The sequence below is a fragment of the Numida meleagris genome, chromosome 19, assembly GCF_002078875.1.
Source record: "Numida meleagris isolate 19003 breed g44 Domestic line chromosome 19, NumMel1.0, whole genome shotgun sequence".
In the NCBI taxonomy this organism is placed as follows: domain Eukaryota; kingdom Metazoa; phylum Chordata; class Aves; order Galliformes; family Numididae; genus Numida; species Numida meleagris.
In genome coordinates this window covers 2,639,456-2,648,189 of record NC_034427.1, presented here as the reverse complement: position 1 = coordinate 2,648,189, position 8,734 = coordinate 2,639,456, and the positions used below count along the sequence as shown (strand labels likewise).

Sequence of the window (8,734 nt, the reverse complement as noted above, 5' to 3'; positions counted from 1 at the left end):
GCTGGTGAACGTAAATCTGCAGTAATGGTATTCCAAGAGCTCTGGGATTCCTCAGCTGCCATAAATGTTGGGGGGGGCGGGGGGGGGGGAGAAGAAAATGAATTAAAATCACAGATGAGCTGGGAACCTGAAATAAAGCATGGCAGCAGCATACAGACACTGCAGCTCAGACCCCGTTCGTCCCTACAGGGCATAAACTATCGCTCCTCCGTGGTCTTCTGCAAAAGGATGGCCTATAAGACCACAGGGTTGCAATTACTCTGCTCAGTACTAGCATTCAGCAGCTCAACTACCTTTCATTATAGGCATCCCCAAAACACTAAATTAAGCCCCTAAGCTATTTTCCCTCTCTTCTGCCTTTTCAAGTGTTTGGCATTTGAATTTTCGGGCTAATGTGAGAACGCTATGACGTTCACACCACATTGTTATTATTATCTGCAAGTGGCTCCTGCACCACAACTCTTGTGTTTCTTACTCTGGAGTAGATCCTGACTTTCCAGAAAAATTGCTGTAATTTTGCTATAGTGAAAGCTGCAGGAGGGTTCCACGGACATTTATTCAACTAGAAGAGGAATTTCTTTTTCAAGAAAAAAAGTAACTTTTTTTTTCCTGACAACATACAGCCTAATTGGAAATACAGAATAAATTAGGACAAAAAAAGCTCAGGGATGTTTAAGGCAAAAATAGGCTTTAGCAGCTTTGCATGCTTGAGTATGAAGTGGAGACAAATTAACCGATAATCTTCACTAAATTTATACAGGAGACAAGCTGTTTTACAGGGAATTCTCAAGAGTGGTCTTTAAAATATATTAAAAAAGGAAAGAAAGAAGTTAATATTTTGCTTGACCAAAGATATTTCCTACTTGAGTAATTGCAATTATCTGTCTCAACACTATACGCTCCTTTTAAGGTAATCTACAGAGCATCTCTGCTGTAGGTGCTGCGCAACACTCATGAGGTCAGAGACCTTGATAAAACACTTTTCCAATGGTCGCCATTTAAAGTCTAACAAAGCAGGAAATAAGCATAACAAATAGGTGTGTTGGGTGCTAATAACACCTAAGCCTTCCTAAATCTTTCAGTTTATCCTCCCAGTCTTATTCTGCATAGGACGTGAGGTTTTTATAGCTTAGGAAGAGATCAAATATCTTTTAAACGCTATCCTAGAAATGCCACTTGTAATAATAATGAAAACGCACAACTCCAGCACACAAGGACTACAGCCCCATTTTTTTCTTCCCACCCTGAAAGACTCCTTCATTAAAACCTCTCATTAACTGCTTCCACTCAGAGATTTACAAAATAACATAGGGACAAGCCTGTGATATTCAAAAGGTCTCTCGGTCATCTTAGGCTGAACTCAGCTTTGTGATGCAGCTCCATTAATTCATAACCACGGTGGTTTTTGCTGTCCGGGAGCAGAGCAGTGTAATGTTGCCAAAAAGAAAACAGTTTAGAAACCCAGACACCACTACTTCTCAGCAACTTCAGCACACAACCAATGTGGAGGCAAAACTCTGATCCTCAAGAAGAACAGTCATATCTGGTACACACAGACACGTTGCAAATATTCCAAAATCAATCTAACAAGCTACGAGTCCATCTTTCCACTGCACAGGTTCATACAAATTGGACATAACTCAAATGTAGTTTATCCACATTTCTACTCCTCACAATACTACCTGACAGATACCTGACAGCAACTTGCTACAGCAACTAAGACCAGAACATTTACTGCCGCCCTCACCTCTCCTGCAGCAGGGTCTGGTCGCATGGGAGCTGCACCTGAGGCAGGAGGAGGCCCGGGGCAGCCTGATCTGGTGGGGGCAACCAGCCCATGGCAGGGGTGGGGACTGGGAGGGCTTTAAGGTCCCCCTCCAACCCAACCATTCTGCAATTCAGCAAAGAACAGCCTCCAGCCTGCCACTGGCTGTGGCCAGGCCAGGGCAGCCCTAAGCGCTCCCCAGTGGGTCACTCTAAGGTAACCAGCGCAGCCACACAAATCAAGCATTGAGGAGTCCTAATTAGCATGCTTCTTGTGACAGCAATTTTTGGGACGGAACCAGGGGAGAAACAGTTGTGTTCAGTTCTGAGCTGCAGACCCCACGGGCAATGGTTTGCTCCCAGGTTGTGCAGAGCTGGTTGGGGTCACGCTCCCCCTGCCGAAGAACTTCCCCACTGAGCTCTCCTCGGAGTGGCCTTGCTTCCCAAGCAGCTGCATTCAGACACAAGGCCCTTTGATGTGTCAAGATGCACTGAACGTTAACAACCTGATTACAGCAGAGAAATCCCTTTATGAATTCCCCTAGGACAGGAAGATTTTCTTGTTCAGAAACATTTACTTCCACTCAGAGCAATATTTCAACAACAAGCTATCTGAACGTATCCAGAAAACAAATAAATAAACGCACATCCCCTTAAGCACGCTTCTTTTAATCTCTTTCTCCTCTCTTGGCTGTCCACCAGGAGCAGCTGGACAGCCAGCTCAGGAAGATATCACTGCCCAAAATAACCCCAGGACAGCCACAGTCCCTGGGAACACACAGGTCCTCAACACAGCGGCTGGTATGGCAATGTACAATGCCTGCAGCTCACTCTTCTGCTCCCCTATGCTTTGGTAGTGCTGGTTACTTTCGTTACACGTTTCTGATTTGTTGGCTGATACTAAACTGAAATAGCTGATGCTAGATCTGATTTCGTTACAAGGCTACAATAGACCCTGACTTTCCTCACTAAGGGAAATGACTTTGTCATCCATTAGCGGCTGTTTATTATGGAGACTTCATACTGCCTCCCAATACAGATGTCTTGAATTTTGAAAGGAAATCGAAACAGGCACTGCTAATGTTCTGAGAATGAGGGTGAGAAGCAAGAAGACTACACTGTTATTTTGACCGTAAACTCGGCAGAGCCCAATTCCACTATTACACTGTCCTGTTTCAATTTTCAAGTTTATATATAATTATACATACAGGTCACCCTGAAAGTAATCTCCCCTATTTATTTTCCATGGAAACAACAGATACAAAGAGCACAATAACACTATTTGATAGAGAAAATTCTCAACTACAAAACACTCTCAGCTGCAAAAACCGCCTCTGATGTCACGGGCCAACCTAATAAAATAGGGGGCATTACTTTTGGAGCAGCCCTTGTATGTGAGACTAACCATCTATGGGCTGAAGTCCCTGCTATGAATTCTGATTTCACACCGCTCTTATGGCTACAAGATGTGCCCGGGTATAAAAGCAACGACTGATTGCACAACTCAGCTGAAAAACACCTCTGACAGCCTCCCTCATTAATTCCTGAACAGCAGGAAATACAATAGCACTGTATGGCCACGTGTTCCCCTGCTAAACTTCCACATTTACAGAGGAAATCTTGTGGGCTTGGCTTTCTGCACTCCCTGTGAGCACTCTTTGTTTTCAAAACTTTTCCTCTTCTTTCCCTCCCCCTTCCCAGCACATTGTACATGTTTTCCCTTTCCTATTTTACCTAAGTTCTCACTAAAGTAAACCAGAAGACAGCAGGAGTCCGACTCCACAGTGCAAGCCCAAATTTCTGGGATAACCCCTTCATCAGCACCACGGCACCTCTTTCTTTGCAGACAGCACTGACAATTAGAAGTTGAGTTCTCATGCATTCCTGTTTTTATTACTGTTCAACACCTACCTTGTACTCAATGACCGCAGTTATGCCAAGAAGCCATAACAATGGAATGGGCTGCCTGCTTTATTAGTACACTAGGTAAGCCCACCTTCCCAAAGCAGAAAATCCCCATTGAGTAATTTAGTTGCTTTGCAGTTATGATCACAGATACGTGGCTGCACGCAGCGCATGCAGAAGTACAGCAGTACTTGCTATAAAGAGTGATTTTAGAAGTTTAAGAGTTTGAGTCTACATATACCACAGAATTGTTTGAGTTGGAAGGGATCTTTAAAGGCCATCCAGTCCAACCCCCCTGCAAATGAACAGGGACACCCACAGCTCCATCAGGTGCTCAGAGACCCAGCCTGACCTTGGGTGTCTCCATGGACAGGGCATCCACCACCTCTCTGGGCAGCCTGTGCCAGTGCCTCACCACCTTCATCATAAACAACTTTTTCCTGTTATCCAGTTTAAATCTCCCCTCTTGCAGTTTGAAGCCATTTCCCCTTGTCCTATCACAGCAGGCCCTGCTAAAGAGTCTGTCTCCTTCTTTCTTACAGCCCCTTTAGATACTGAAAGGCTGCTATCAGGCCTTCCAGAGCCTTCCATTCTTCAGGCTTCGCAGCCCCAGCTCTCTCATCCTGTCCTTATAGGAGAGCTGTTCCATCCCTGCATCATTTTTGTGGCCCTCCTCTGGATGCTCTCCAACAGGTCTGTGTCTCTCCCGCACCGAGGACTCCACATCTGGACACAGTGCTGCAGGTGGGGTCTCAGCAGCACAGAGCAGAGGGGCAGATCCCCCTCCCTGGCCGCGCTGCTTTGGATGCAGCCCAGGATCCAGCTGGCTTTCTTGGTTGCTGGTTCATGACCCCCTTGCCAGCCACCAGTACCTCCGAGTCCTTCTCAGCTGGGCTGTGTTCCATCCTTACATCCCCCAACTTGTACCGATAGCAGGGGTTGCCATGACCCGGGTGCTTACACTTAGATTTGTTGAACCTCATGAGGTTCTCCTGGGCCCACTGCTCAGCCTGTCTAGGTCTCTCTGGATGGCATACCACAACACGTAGATATGCAACTCCAACTTCAAACAAAGAAATTAGAAGTGCATTCTGCGCTGTTAGTATACCATTCACAAATCTATAATGGGAAAGGAAACTACTGTTAGTTCTGCTTATAGCTCTAAATGAAAGGAGTTACAATACAAAACAAGGTTATGAGCTTTTAAGGCAAGAGAAGCAGAAACAAAGCCCTGCCAAATAGCCATAAGCAACATGCATTTAAACTGTGGAGATATAGAAGTTGTTTTGGATCGAAACCCAGAGCTGCTGCAAATATAAACTGAGCCCTCATCCCCAACTGCTGCCTATGGTAGAATCAAGTAATCCCCAAGTTTCAGCTTTTACTTATACTTTGGGATATAGACTCACTTCAGTGGCTGCTGTAGAGGTCAAGCATGCCAGAAACTGTGAGATTGGACTGATTTTCTTCATCTTTTCCCCCTCTCAAATGGTGGCGGTGGGTAGCTTGCTTATATTGTGGAGACTGAGGAGAGGCTGCAGCATCCTGCTCCCTGGGCAAGCATAGCTGCGCCTGTCCTAAAGATCTTACAACACAACACCGAAACTCCATTTTGAGTGTACCATTTCTTTTTTGGAAATGAGGCTGAGAATCATAGAATGGCTTGGGTTAGAAGGGACCTCAAGAATCATCTAGCTTCAAACCCTCTGCCACAGGCAGGGCTGCCAGCTGCTAGATCAAGTACTAGATAGATTGCCCAGGGCCACATCCAGCCTGGGCTTGAAAACCTCCAGGGATGGGGCATCCACAACCTCTCTGGGCAGCCTATTCCAGCCCCTCACCACTCTCTCAGTAAAGAACTTCCCCCAACATCTAAATATCCCTTCCTTTAGTTCTTGACCTATCGCTATCCATGTAAAAAGTTGATTTCCCTCCTGATTCTAAACTCTTTAAAAATTGGAAGGCTGCAATGAGGTCTCCCCACAGCCTTCTCTTTTCCAGGCTGAACAACCCCACTTCCTTCAGCCTGTCTTCATAGCAGAGGTGCTCCAGCCCTTGGATCACCCTCATGGCCTTCCTCTGGACCCCCTCCGAAAGCTCCACATCCTTCCTGCACTGGGGGCCCTAGACCTGCATGCAGTGAATACCAAGTATAATGACACCAAGTGACACTTCCACAAAAACACGTGGTAAAGAATTAAGATTTGAAGGGGGAAGAAAAACCCTCAGAACCCTGTACCAAACACTGTGACTTCTCCCACATGAAGGCAACGTTTCTAAGTACAGAGCCAGGATGACAACTGCAGCCCCCCCAGATCAGCCTCAGCTCTTCCTCTGCTACAGTGGATCTCTGCCACTCTCACAACATATTTCCAGATAAGCATCTGGGATCACAAAAACACACCAGCTTCTCAATGCAAGTGGCCACACAGCACATCATCCAGAGCTATAGGACAGTATTTTTTAAAGATGACATTTCAAGGAGACAAAAAAGTACAACGCGATCTCTTCAGAGGAGTTCCAGTAAAAGACATTTATTCTTTCTGGGCAGCCCATGACAAACAGACTACATCATTTTTATTCCACTGAAAATAGACTTAGCATTTATATTCCAAGAGATCTATACAAGATTTTGCTAATTGTGCAATAGCACAATGCTTTCTCGAACTGTTCAGAAAGCCATATTACAGCGCGCTGAGAAAAATCTTTATTTGGGGATTTTCTGCTAACGTTGGCAGTAACAAAAAGACAGCAGAGGGTCATTTTCTACTGACACTGTGGTTGTATCCAAAGGCTGCTGAACTGGAATTTAGAGCAAGACAATGTTTGGGAGAAGCTGTAAGAGCACAACAGTACTGCATCTGCTCTCCCTGACCAGCACCACCACATGCCTGCAAGGTGTGAGCTCAGCTCAGCTGCTTGTTCTCAACTGGAACACATCTACTGTGCCGAGAGATGCTGGAGGCAGCAATGTGAATGGGCTTTGTGGCAGAGCAAGTCCTAACTAAGGAAAATCTGGTTGTTTAAAGAGCAGAATATGCTCTCATCTCTTGGCAAACATGCAAGTCAGAAGTTTCCTAGCATTGTGGCCTGATTTCCAGCATTTACACTTGTCCTAGATACCAGTCATTCCCATCGAGGACTGTGGTGTATTGACAAAGGTTCCATCCCACATAGAGGCTTGGTTGGAGCAAACACTGTGCAAAAGACACAGCAATATGAGAAAAGCTGCAGATGTGTCCGCATAAACTGTATCAGTTACACGGCACAGGTAGATACTGCAGCTTTGTTAATGCAGGAACACCCTGGTGGTATTCAAAGCACTCCATCCATAGCCATAAAAGGCTGAAATAAGGAGCTGCTGTGATAGAGCTAGGAAAGGCCCTTAGCTCAGGAGTACTTAATAGACAAATGACACACTCAGGACTTGGATATCATCTGCTATTTCTCAGAAACACCGAACTTGAAGTCAATTAAAACAAGCTCCTACCAACTCCCTGCACTACCTGCCATCACTCCAAACGTCCCTAAGGCCCTGTAACAAAACTTGTAGAAATAAAACCCAAAACGTCAACCATGAATGGAACAACCATTCATATATGTTAGCATTCTGAAAGAACAATCAATATCACTCTCCATTAGCTGCCTCCAGATTCATCAGCAAGGCTTCTCCTTCGCAGCCTTGAGGGGTAAGTGAGAGATATGTGCAGCTGCACAGGAACTAAGGAACGACTTAAAGGGCATTTAGAGATGTTACAATCATTTCCTTTCAACAGATGAATGAACTCAAGATATTAGACATGAAGAAGACTGATTTTCTGTAGGATGTTACCTATACACTACGTTGCAGCTGGATGGCTGACCTTGGGGACTGTGAACAGTGGATCCTCTCCATCCGGGGCCAGGCCTGACCCCACTGCAGCTTTTCCATCCTAGAGAGCAAGGGCAAGACTCCCACCTCCAGCTGCAGACATCTGCCCTGGCCCTCGCTTTCCTCATCACAGGGGCACACAGCAGTGACTTCTCATTTCCCAGCCATATAGGGTTCTCATCTTCAGATCTGAAAGTTCAGCCACCTGTTCCTCACCATGTCACGCTCTTACAGAGAAGGAGATAAGAATTCAATGCCTTCAGCACAGTGAGACATTGGTTCCCATTGGGCAGCCACCAACTTACAGCTGCCAGTGCACAGTGCTCCCAAAGCTCTGCTCCAGCACCTGAAGCTGCACTGCATCTGCAGATCCCACTTGTGAGCTGGGCTCTGCTCAGAAGCTCAGCTAGATGAGGCAGCCCATAGTGCTCACACAGCTTAACTACTGCATGCTACAGCTGGTAACGCACTGCTCAGGCTGCCACAAGTTTGGAGCTCTTTTTAGATCAGGGAGAAACATTCTGTGAAATGCTTAACTGATATTATAGGGGATGCTGCATGTACCCACTTCACTATACAGAGCTAGAGAAATTCCTAACAATTGTATTATTTTCTTCCTAATTATTCCCTGAGAAATAGTAGAAAAGTATCCAGAACTACCTCTGCAAACAACCACATATAGAAGAGCTGATCAAGTTCTCTGCAAACCCAGTTAATCCCCATGAGCAATGGTGCACAGGTACTCAACTCCACTGGACCAGAGCTGCTGCAGCTCCCCCCATCAATGCTCTTAGAGGTCACAGACTGATCACCACCACATCTAGGTCTAGGACTGAAAACTGTACATAAAAACTTACCCTAGTATCACAAAGCCACATCTCTGAAAGGTAGAGAACTCAAATGGAAAGATGGAAAAGATGCATGCTATAGATTAGAATCAAGATAGCACGGTGCAGATCAACATTAAGCTAATGCAAATCAGGAATCATCCCTCCATAAGAAAAAGACACAGAGCTATGCAGCTAAACAAGCCTCAGGGAAGCCAGTCCCTGCAATATGATTTCTCCCCTTAAGGCTCTGCTGAACAGCCAGCTTCCTGTAATGTTCTCCAAGACAAAGCAGCATCATGCACTGTAGGGAGAGAACAAAGCAGCTCCTTTTATCTGCCTCTCTTCTCAGTAAATACTGCAGCAT

At 45.6% G+C, this 8,734-nt stretch overlaps 1 long non-coding RNA gene across 1 annotated transcript in view; it reads right to left on the bottom strand.

Annotated features, from left to right (window-relative positions):
* LOC110408069 overlaps positions 2,678-8,734 on the bottom strand; it is a 21,382-nt gene continuing 15,325 nt past the window's right edge. The window contains exon 3 of the long non-coding RNA XR_002444147.1: positions 2,678-2,690. This is a non-coding gene — a long non-coding RNA (uncharacterized LOC110408069). The remainder of the gene's footprint in view (positions 2,691-8,734) is intronic.